General features: G+C 44.5%; 1 protein-coding gene across 3 annotated transcripts in view; it reads left to right on the forward strand.

Annotated features, from left to right (window-relative positions):
• PRDM16 (PR/SET domain 16) overlaps nt 1-12,417 on the forward strand; it is a 346,792-nt gene that overhangs the window by 192,488 nt on the left and 141,887 nt on the right. The gene's annotated exons all lie outside the window — the stretch shown is intronic.

The raw sequence follows: 12,417 nt of genomic DNA on the forward strand, positions 1-12,417 counted from the left end.
CAGCACTTACCGATAAGCCAGCCAATTAATAATGTTGATTTGAAAAGCCCAAGAATAGGTGAGAAAGCAAAGTCCTTCGGTAAGTCATATTTGCACAGCATTAAGAGTCCCCTTTTACCTGATCTAGTAAACATGGTATTAGGAACCCCGTGCTATTGAAAAGTTGAGAGACCATAATGATATGTGTAACTGATAATTGCCACTCCTAACTATTCAGCACCCACTTATCGTGCCTTTTGTACATACATACCTTTGAAAAGGCAGCTTACGGCATATGTATTTCTCTTTCCTAACTACTGATGGGGTGATTTTTTTTCCTGATACACTGACCTATTTTATCAAAGAAATAAACGTAGAAGAAGAATCAGCATTTTCTTCAAAGTTGGCGGCCCTCAAATTGCAGACGTTCCGTTCGGGCGGGATGTGCAAACAACTGCCATCTTGTTTGCTCAGCTGATGCCGTAGGCTTCTCGCGCTGCGCCGTTGGACGCACGCACGCAAAGACAAGATGAATACGGTTTCTGATGAAAACAAAAAGTGATCTCAGCCTGGAAGCACGTGCAAAAGCAATTCACTGAGGTAACTGTAACTACTTCCACACGGCCACCGTGCGTTACCTTTGGTCTTTGGCATGAATCCGCCGAGTCTCGAGCAGCAGAAATACCGAAGGCACGAGACAGCGGCACGCAGAACTGGCCTTGGTCGTGAGGGAGGCTCGAGCGGAGTGGAAGTTGTCAACTGGCAACAGAATGTGCCCCATCATCTGCATCTTTGTATGTTCCTGTACTCTTCAAAAGGCATAGAAATGGAATTAATTAGCAGTTGATGAAGCTGTTTGATTAAAGGGCTTATTTGTTGTCTAGACGTATGTATAGGTATAGAAATGCAATTAGTTTGAGAGCGCCATTAGCAGTGTCAGAGACCAGAAGTAATAGAGCTTAACCCTGACAAGAGCCGCACTGTAAAGCCGCGTGTAGTTCTGATCCCTCGGCGCAGGACACGCATTATACCGGCGGAACCGTTTTTACCTCTTAACCCTTTCTGTGGCGTAACTTCCAGCCAGAGTCATCCTGTTCTGGGAAAGCACGCGCAGTGCCAGCTCCTTCCTTCCTGCAATAGACGGGGCGGAAAACAAGAAGTACGTCAAAGGCTTTCCTTAAAACATGCAAAACAGATACAGTTGTCAGCTTTCGGAAACCCCTCAAAAGCATGGCTCTGAGGATCACGCAGGGAAGGGACCTGCTGAAGCGTCTGTTCGTGTGTCCTTGCCCTGTAGCTATTTGGTGGCATTATAATACGTCCGGGATTAAAAAGAAGTTTCTCAAAAGCGACGGTATTCGGGTGCTGTGCAGGGCTGCTGCCTCCAGCAGGTTAACTTTATCAGTCGCTGCCTAAGCTCACGTGGGTGATGGTATTAGAACTTATCTGCGTTTCTGGTCAGAGAGCGGACTTTGAATGCTTCTGCGATCTGTTTGAGTGAGCATCACGTAGTCTTTGAGCTATCGCTCTGTCGTCTTCCTCGATCTGCGGAGTATGAAGAGGGGCCCTTCGGCAGAATGTGCCCAGTGCAACGTTTTACTTGTCCTGGCTGAGTGACTTTCCCGGTTCAGTATTTCTGCCCAGGACATGGCGTGGTGCTGCTCTTTAATGCAAACTCTACTGACTTAAGTGCTGTAGTGTGAGTCCGTGGTTCACCACTGCCGACTCACTAATACGTTGTGACGGTCTGCAGTTGTGAAATACCTGAACGCTTTCCGGGGGAGAAATATCAATGTATGTGGCACCCATCATGTGAGAAAATGTTCAGCAACGTCAGTCAAGGTTGGAGCAAACCCACCCTTAGTCGTCGTAAACGTATATTATATATCTGTCCTTTCCCTTGAGAAAGTGCCTTACTTTAGATGAAAAGAAATGCACTTCATATTTCAGCTGATAATGAGAAGTTAATAAAATTGGGATTTTGTGCAATGCAGGACCTCTGACATCTTAATCTTTATTAAAGAGACTTAAACTACCAGGAACTGCTGGTGCTGACTGGCACAGCCAGACTCAAGAAACACCAGGAGAGACTGGTCAAATGAACTGTTAAACAACTCTTCCTAATCCATCAGGAAGAAACAATAAGTGCTGGAAACATCTATTTACCATGCATCAATCACGCTTACCTAAGCAATTTCTAAGTAATTATACTTCTGTTATATAGTGCCTGAGATGACTAGTCTGAATGAGACATTTGCTTTATTGCAACAAAAAAACTTACTTTAGTTGACATATCAAATGTCCTTTCACATTCTGACAAAGTAGTAATTTTTCTGGACATAACCTCTACTAATTGTTGTGTTAAAATCCTATCTGGAATTCGAATAGCTACTTTTCCCTTTTAAACCTTGACAAAAGGAGGAGTTTAAGATTTTTAAGTGGCGAAGATTTTGTTTGTTGAATTTTGCTACGTCAGTAAAAGAAGTACTTGGACCAGCTTGCCCAAGATGTGAGCTGTGGGAAGGCAATATTTTGGGGGTGGGGAAATAATAATTGATCTTTGCTGCAGTAAAAGCTTATTGCCTTTTCTTTTCTCTTTTCATTTCTTTCCTTCCCATTTTTCCTTTTCTGCTTTTAACGTGTTTTTTTTTTCCTTTTTTTCCTTTCTTGCTTTTTTCCTCTCTTGCTTTTATCCAAATGCATCCACGTTGGTGCAGCGAGCGATGCACTTCTGACTCTGATGGTCTCCAGACCAGAACGAGTTGTATACACCTAGCTGTTCTCGCTTCTAATACTGAAGGTTTAAAAGGTTTTGCTTATATTTTTCCTGACCAATGTAACATTCTAGACTAATAGATAAATTAATGAAGAGCAATTTGTATCTACGTTTTATATAGCTATACAAATACAATATCTTTCGTCTTGTTGACCTTTGATGTTTGAACATTGCGGAGTTATAAAAACACGTGTGTGTGTGTAGATATATATGTGCGTGTGTGTGTTTTACAAACCCATCATTGTGTGGGGCTTTGAAATGTTGTTTTCTAATCCACTCAGAGAAAGGGGAGGGATAGAGTCTTTGTCAGTATCCAAGCAATTAGGATAATTAAAAAAGAAAGCTTATTGGGTAAACATGCTCTTAGATTGTGACCTCTTAATTAATGGACTACAGGGAGAAATTACAGCAGTGGCAAGATAATTAACACATGCATTTAAAAAGAACTGTTAGACAAGGGTATTATAGGATAGTAAGGCACAGATTTGAATCACCCAAGGACTATGGAGGTGAACAAACACAGTCGAACAAGACAAGATTTGCATGTATGAGTGCCCCAGCACACAAGAGGGAACAGATTAGGTTAACTTTGTTATCACATCTGGGCGGCTCTTTTACTACTCCGTTCCCTTCAGTGAAGTGGTTTAAAAGTCCGTGCTGATTTTCGTAGTCTCCACAGAGGAGAATTCTGCCACAGAGTGCGTTGCCGTTTCCAGTAATTCCGAATATTGCTAAGAGAGTGTTGGAAACCTCCTCGCTCTCCCGATAGGTATGTCGGCAGCCACCCGTCGGCATCAGGGGTGCAGAACGTACGACAGTGAGAAGGGCCGGGGGGGTCACAGTAAGGACCGAGCAAGGCTGCGTTGCGGCGTCTTGCACACCTCTCTCTGGTTTTGTTGCTTGAGCTAATTCTAACAATTCCAGTAAATATTTGGAAACTGTATCAGTGACTAAAAAAAGGTTTAGGAACCAGATTGGTGCATTTAGAAGTGTTCTGTATTTGCAGGAGAGAGAAGAAATCTTACGTCGCCTCAAACTTTCTGTGCTTTAAGGGATCTTGAACTGCGTAACATCACAGGCACGCGTATATTTTGCTCTCCCTTCTTCTCCATGCTGAGACATCTATTTAAATTGAAACTTCCAATAAATTTCTGAAGAAAATATAGACTTTAAAAAAAATCCGTCTGCGTTTTTCCTGTGCACCTATGTAGGTGTGTACCGTTTGTATACGGCCGGAGAAGGCTGCTCGTGGGACCCAGGCTGCCACAGACCTCCCCGATGCCGCCCCTGGGGCACGGAGGGACTCCGCTCAGCCAGAGTGGGGATTTCACGCGTTTCTGGTACTCCCAAATATCCTCAGGCTGGTCACTGGAAGGAAGCAGATGATGCTGTTCTGGGCTGGAGTAAGCACTTAGGAAAGCGTGGAAGATGGTGAGGATAAAAGTTAGCATATTGCTAACGAACCCGATAAAACAGATTGTGAAGAAGCAATCTGCTGCGAGAGGGGTTTTGGGAGATCTTCCTTAAAATGATAGCCGCCTTCTGAAGGGAAATGAGAGACTGTTTCCCTGCCCTCGGTAAAATTAGTCCGTTACTGGGTTCTGCCGAAAGTAACTGGAAGCCACCTTTTTCTCACGTCCCAAACTGAGCACGGTCCCACTTTACCACTGCGTTAGTGGATCTGATTGACCCTTGTCCCTGCCCCAGTTACCCAAAGCAGGACCCTCTGCGGAGAGGGGATTTGGCTGTGCCAGATACCCGCTAATTTGCATCCCCCAGGAGAAGCCATGAGTGTAACGAACAGAGCAGGAGTTGGTCCGTAGCTGTCATCCCGTGTGATTGCTGGGATCCCTCACTCATCGGCGGTTAAAGCTGACCCCTCGGAATGACAGACGAGCAATAAACAATCTGCTTTCCTTTTGCGGCTCCGGGTGGCTCGAGGAAAGCAGCGCAGCGTTTCCCTGCTTTGCACGGTGATTGCAACCAAAGTTCAGGGATTTGCAAACTTCTCGTGACAAAGCAAAGTGTGATTTGTAGAGTTTGGGTCGTGTGCGTGCTGTTGGGTCCCAGCACCTGATTACAAAGTAAGTCATCACCCGCAGCGTGGAACTAGCTCAGCCCAAGCAAGCTGAAATGCCCACACCAGACGTTGTCGGATTGATTTGCCACTTTCTGCCGCTAAAATGGTCTCATTCTTCACCGTTACAAAGGGGTCCGCGCAGGCTGTCCAGTGGGATTTCTCAGGCCTGTGTCTTTACACGTGAGCAAGTAACTTGCACCCAAAACGGTGGGAAGAGCTTAGATACGTGATGGTTATCAGTAATGGTTATCACTAATTCAGTAACTAGTTTTTAGGAAACGCTGTACCACTGGACGTGCCTGGCAAGTGGGGAGCTGAGCAAGACGAGCGTGCGTCTTTCTCACCCGTTGTTATTTCCCCCCTCCTTTGGACTTACATCCATTTTTTTAAAAAGAAGGGCACAGTTACATGTAAAGATCAAAGTGTCCGTGGGCATCAGAACTACCGCTGGAGAATGTGCGCGCGTCGGGACCGGCTGCCAGGATGTTCCCACCTGAGCAGCGTGGGGAGGGAGAGCTCGCGCCGTCAGAGCTAAGGGCTGTCTGATGGAGCATCCTGTGTTTCACAGCGACCGGTAGCCAGTGTCTCGGGAGGAGTACGAAAACGTGACAAATCTGCGAGGACAGCACGTAGAATTGGCCAGGAATCGAGGTAAAACTTGCGCAAACTGCAGCCAGCCCGCAAACAGGGTCTGAACTTTGGATGGGATAAGGAGGTGGTTTGTCTGTGTAGAATGTCTCTCGTATACATAGTACACACGACAAAGCAGTTTTCTGTGCTCTCTACTCATGAAATCTCCTAAACTCTAATTTATGAAAAGAGCAAACTGCAGAAGAGCCTTAAAAATAACATTATTTGTGTTAGGAGATCACACCTCCCGGTACAAACGCGTGCACGAGCCAAAGCCGAATGATTATGTACAGTTGAAGAACATGTGATTTGCATAAGTCCCCACTCCTCTTAGTATCACGGGGAACAAAGAGATGCTCTGCCAAGCCAACATTTCACGTATCCAGCCGTGCACTTATCCCAAATCCCACCCACTTCTTGGTAAGTCTTAGTATTGCTGCTTTTGTCTGTGTATAAATGTCCCTGTTCAGTACAGTGTTCATCCTACCTGGAACATTAAAGATGCATGTAGACAAAAAATAATAATAAAGAAAAGCTTTATGAATGTTTGATTAGTGACTTGGGCCCCAAATTTTTAACTAATTGAGTACATTAAATAGTATGTCTCTGAAAGACTAATACGAGACACTTTTCAAAGCTTCTTTAATAAAAATTCTATTTGGGATTTGACCATAATGGCTATCCTTGCTTGCCAAAACATGACTTCTTAGCAGGTGACTTTCATCAAGTACATCTGAAATAGTACCTAAATGAATTAGCAATAAAATGGACTTAGGCCTAGCAGTAGGAGCCTCCATTAATCTTGGGTTAATCACTAAAGAGATGCCATTCACTTTTCTTAAGAAGTCACATTTTTCTCCCCTTGCTGGCGACCAGATTTCATAAAGTAACATATTTCTAATGAAAGGGCTCTGCTTGAATTAAAACCCTGAAGGTTTATGCAGATTTTAGTTTTGATTACTGCTGGCATGGGCTCTTAGCAGACTCCGGAAGGTAGGTCCGCAGTGAAAGAGTCCCAGCATGCAGTTCATAATATTCTTTGAAATAAAATAGTGCACTTGTACTTAGTGGCTTTAATCAGCTCTGACTTTTGATAGTCAAACAATAGCTAATTACAGTAACACCTGCCTTCTAAGTCATGTCATGTAGGTTATTGCCAACAAGAGACCTTGTATCTTAGCTGCGTGATTATTATAGAGTCTAAAACCTATCTGTTAAAAAAAGAGGGGGGGAGAAGAACTGAGTTTGGTAGCCATTATACGTCTTTTTATTGTCTGATGCATTTCTGGCTTTTCTGTTTGCAGTTTTCTGCGTTTGAAAGGCAAAGAGTTGGTGTTTATGACCAGATTAGGGAGCTGAGTTTCAAGGAAAAGGCTGTGTTTTTGCAGCCCCCGCTTTTGTGTGAAGTAACGATAGATAACGCTGAACGTATACATTTCGAAACGTATTTGAATGCCTCTCAATCTTCAGTATAACATAAAATTTAAGATATGTTGTCAGTTGTTCGTATCATCTGATCTCTGGCGTGTAGCCACAGAGTAGAATTTTATTTCGCTGTCATTAAATGCAGTGGTACGGGGAGGGGGACAAAGGCCAATTTATTTCAGCCTTCATCAAATTTGGAAGGGTTTCATAAAATAAAACACCCAGCTAAGAACTCGATTTTGAAATAAAATAAATCCACACCTGTTTTCCCTAATATTCGCCTCTACTGTGAAGAATACAGTCAGATGAATTTCACTGTATGTGTTAGCTGCTGCGGAAGCCATAAATTACTGTCTCATTGAAGACTCCTTTCTCATTAATTTTGCTAGCAAATAAGGCTTCGTTTTCACAAACTCAGTCAAGTGAATAATATCAGATGTTCGCCAGAGGCTCGACAGCCACTAACAACTCTCCAAGAGTCAGAACTAGATACGTGTGCTGGTATTGCAAGGGATGCTCCCCCTTCCAGACCCAAAAAGGTAACGGGTCAAATTCTGTGCCCAGTTCTGCCAGACTTGATCTCAGAACCGTGACACCAGTGAAGCTAAAAGGGCATTTAATGACCTGACCATTCAGAGACAGCCTGCTAACGAAAAAAGGACCAAACCGAGCCCTAGTTAGGTCTGGTTGTACAAAGTATATTTCTGTGTGCACGTTTTAGAAAAGCCGTTGCGTTATGGTTAGTTTTCACCACTCCTTCTCCACGGTTTGAAGGCAAATAGTTGAAGTTCTGGGACGAATATCATTCTCAGGTAGCTCTGCTCTGATTGACAGTAGAATATCTCAACATAGTTTGGGATTTTGACAAGATGCGACGTCTCTCTGCTCTAGGCTTTTCCTCTGAAATCTTTTCATTGCTGTCAGCGGCGGCAGAGCAGCTAATTTAGACAAGCTGCTTGCGTATTGACCTTTATTATTTAAGCTGCAGCGCAATACGCACCCAGGATCGAGGCCTTATCATGTTAGGCGCTCTATGTATTCTTCATAAGTAACAGTCCAAACCCCTTACAACGTAAGTACCCGAGATAATTTGCGGGAGATGGTCGCCTAAGGTCAGGTAGAGGTGGCATTTGGGATGAGTGTGCTGTGCGGCGTGCCCCGCAGGCCTGGGGCCAGGCGCGCTCAGGGGAAGGGACAGACCCCACGGTACAAGACGAGGTCCTGCATCTCCATCTGGCCAGCGGAGAAACTCAAGTGCAAGGTCTGGAAAGACTGATCGAGACTGAACCGATCGGGTAACGGCTGAGCGGGGAGTAAAACGCGGGGTTTCTTTTCCTGGGTTCCAGCCCAATGCTCCGTCGTGCTGCTTCCCCCCTGCCAAGTTAAGAAAAGACAAATTCGAAGGCGTGTGTGGAGTACTGTGCCGGCGAGAAGCACGTAAGGCTCCAAACCTCAGGGCATGGTACAACTCAGTCCCCTAGGACACAACAGTTTTCTGTCTGTCCTGGCACCTGAGCACCTGTCTTAATACAGATTTTGCCATTGTATATAATGGTTTCTACAGAACTTTGACGCAAAGCTGTACATGGGCCACTCTTCACGTTTTAGACTACTGAATCGCCGTCTCACCCGATACACTGGCTGCCACGCGCGACAGAAAATGAGACGTGAAACGGTGCATTGCCTGCGTTGTGAGCCATCGTATCTGAGTGCTGAAGATGTGCATAGGTGGTTTAAATTTCTCTTTACAGTCAGACTGTATGTTTAAAAAACATTCCTTCTGGATTATAGAAGGAGTTTGCAAGGGAATGCATTCAGGGGCACCTTAATGAACAGGGAATACGAGTGTGTGTTAAAAGGAATTGTTGTTAACTCTGCTTCCCAAAGCTACTTTTAAGTTCAGCGTTTAATGGGTTGGTTTTTTCCCTCTAAGTTATTCTTTCTCACTCTATCATTTGTCATGTTAACCTCAAACTGTGTAGTAAGAAATCTTCTTTATATCAGTTACCATGTTTGCCATATCTGATCAGTTTGATTGATCATTGCCCCAGCCACAGGTTGGTAATAAGCTGTTTTGAGAGAGACACACATTTCCCATAGGACAAAATTGGCATGACAGCATTATAAACTGGCCATTTATCAACCTTCTCCCTGGTGGTCACTGTCTGAACACTGTTAGGCAGGCAGGCGAGCTAGGCTTCGGCGGTGCTGCGGGGGGGATAGAATCGGAGCCAGTGGGCACTGCGGTGCAGCTAATGCAAGAGACAGTAATAAATGACACTGTATTTGAATCAAAATTGTTAGTGCAAATGTCATGCTTAAAGTCTACCGACTTCCTTTTCTAAAAGCGGCTCCTTCAGATGCACGTGTCGGATTGTGCCGTTTCCTCAGCTGAGTGGTCCTGCTTCAAATGGGAACGGGTCAAAGCCATCAGCGCAAGGAAAGAGCCGCTTCACGAGGAATGATGAGATGCCTTTCCCGTACCGCGGGGTGACGGTACTCTGCGCTCTCCAGAACACCGACTGGAGTAAACTCATCTTAGTTAAAGCTTTGCGTGCCTCGGGATTTTATAGACTCTGTGTGTGCGTAGAAAAAAAAAAAAAAGAAGCCACATACTGCCTTAAAACTGTTCTGCAGATACTCTGCACTTAAGGTTTTTATTTGCTTAAAATCCAGGGGTGGCAGAAGGTGGTGCGGGGCCTCCAGTGCACTAAGTACGGTCACGGATCTCATCCTTGCTCTGTTGCTTAGAAAGCAGCAGCAGATCCCAGCCTGGGGAAGAGCAGCAGGCCTCCTCTTCATCGCCGGGCGCTGGGAGAGCGGGATCTTTGCGCTCGTATGGCTGACACCTTGCCACCTCTGCTGTGCCAGCTGGGGTCCCAGGGAGCCTGAGGGTTGTAAGAACTCGTGGGCTGGTACTGCAGGTGCTGTGGAGCCTCAGGAACCAGCCTCACCCAACTTCAGGCAGTTGGCACCAGGACTTTTTCCTTTCTTCTGTTAGTGCAATTCAAAGTAGCTTCGTACCGAGCCATGATCTGGGCAGGTCTGTCGTAAATGAAGAATTGTGAAGGAAACCAGCCATCCCACTCTCAGCAGCAAGCTTAGAGAGGGAGCGGGAAAAAGAACAAGAATTCAGTTCCATGACTTCAGGATGTGGGTCCCAAGCTGCGATCCTGTATTGCCGATATTTTAATTAGACCTTTGATTAAATTTGATGCAGGAGTTGAAGAATCGCTTTAGTTAGAACTTCAGAATGAAACATGGCCGGAGAAATCTGCAGTTCCCTTTAGCAGCTGCTCCTACACCTGCCCTGTTAAGGCCAAACCCATCCAGTTTCTCTGCTCCGTCCCTGAAGAGGTTTCGTTATGTCCGTGCTACAGATGCCACGTTACCCAGGTTAGCCATGGGACCATGACGTACCAGCACATCCGATATTTACTGTTGTGCACAAAGAGGATGAGTGGAAGCTCTTCCCTGCGGTGCAACTGTGGAAGTTCAGTGGCTGGGTCTCTCAAATCCTACCCAGTTCTGGTTTGTTCCCTGTTAAATGGAAATAAAGCTAGAATAAACTAGAAATAAAATATATCAAAGTAACACCCTCAGCATAAATATTTGGGAAAAGTTTTTCTGATAGCTGCTCAGTACATTCTGTTAAGCACACTTGACTTAATCTCCTTGCAGCAGGCCTTGCTGCAATCTTGAATAGTATTTTTTTTAATTGCAAAAAAATGTGGATATATTAAAATCTTAGAGATTCCTCATTTATTGCCTTACTCTGCAATGCACAGACCAAACGATGTTCCTAATTAACTAGAAATTCCTGTGTCTGGCAAGAGAATGTCTGCATTGTAGGAATAAAAATGGTGGGAAGCTGACTTTGCACTAAAATACGTGTTTTATGAGATCTTTCTTGATGTAGAAAGGTGTTTAATCACCTGCTTAATTTGACTCCAGAGGAACCGCTTACACCCTTAGAGGTAACACACACGTAAGTTCTCTGCTGGTTCGGAACCTGAGGTTTTGTTGTGGTGTATGTCATGCTTGCGTTGGTGACGCTTGCATCGCAGAGCCCTCCCGTACGTGGGGTTTCCCAGTGCTTTAGGAAGGTCTTTCCACGTATCTTGATTTTTCTGAACATGTTTGGCTCGAAGTACGCATGATGCACGGGAGAGGAAGAAATCTGTCGTCTGAATAGGACTGAATAAGGTGTTACAAAACTTTTCCTCTTTTAACCTGCTCTGTGTGTTGCATTTTTTTCCCCACAGAATTTTGGTAAAGTGACTTTTATTTCACAGCTTGAGTGTGAAGTTATTCCCAGACTGCACAAACTGCAATTTTTAATCTTAACGATAGATTTAGTGACCACTGAAGTGTAAAATAAACTACTGTGGCCTAATCAATCAAATCTGCATAGTTTAGAGAAAGCACCTGTATGAGGCTTTTATATCAGAACGTCTGTAATGGTAATAGATGTTTATTAGCAACCATAAAGCTGAATTTAATATCTCTCTAAATAACACCAACAGCATTAAAACAAATCTCTAAAGCAAATGCAACTGCGCCATAAACAGCCCACAATGTGAGGTTTAAAAGCCATTACAAGAATCCTGCGAGATTCATGGTTTGTTCTGTGGCTTCGGACACTCGACTGTGAGTGAAAAAACCCTGCAGTTATTGTAAAGAGCCCAGACTAAAGCATTGCCCGGATATTGATGAATTGATAGGTTTTGTATTTTAGCACGAAATGCATACGGCTCTCTTGTTAAATTGACGGGGCGGCGGCGGCTTCTAACAAGGCACTGTTCACAACTCGGCTACCTCTGAAATGTCTTCAGAGATGGGGATGTAACTGGTGTGCCATCAGCTTTTAGCCCCAGCCCCTGCTCCGGTGAAGTGCTGAGGGCTCTGAGGGGGCTGTGAAACACCAAAGAGGTTGCAAGCGCTCCAAACTCCTTAGATTACTAATCCTTCATAGTTAGAAGTGAACGAGAAGTACCTTATGGCCCTTTCCTTAGGTTTTCTCAGCACTTCCGTAGCTGTACAAAAGGTATGTATGGTTATAAGAAAATAGCGTAACAGCAAAACCGTCAATAAACCATGAAGCCCACGTTAATGCACTTTTAACGATTTAAAAAATATTCAGGTCTTTGAGAATTAAAAGGTTAGGTTTTTTCTGTCTAATCAGGAGTTTTGCTTTGGTCCCTTACTTTACTGGAATTTTTTAAGACATCCTTGGAGATGGCTGTAAGTTGGCAAATTCTCAGACCAGCTGCTTTAAACCCTGGTCCGCTTCTGCTCGCTTTTCAGGTCTGGCCTTGTGCAGGGAAACGTGCAGCTGGGTGCTAGAGCTCTGTTTCATTCCCCTAGCTCCTGAGGCAGAAGGTGATGGAGCGCAAGTTCTTTATGTCCGTGCCATCTCAGCAGATCAATATTCTAAATTTCGTCTGGGCCCATTTTTAAAAACTTACCAAAATGCAGGGTTTTTTTCCTGAAAATACAGTTCTGAGTGAGGCTACTCATGGACTAG

Source organism: Grus americana, chromosome 21 (genome assembly GCF_028858705.1).
Source record: "Grus americana isolate bGruAme1 chromosome 21, bGruAme1.mat, whole genome shotgun sequence".
Classification (NCBI taxonomy): Eukaryota; Metazoa; Chordata; class Aves; order Gruiformes; family Gruidae; genus Grus; species Grus americana.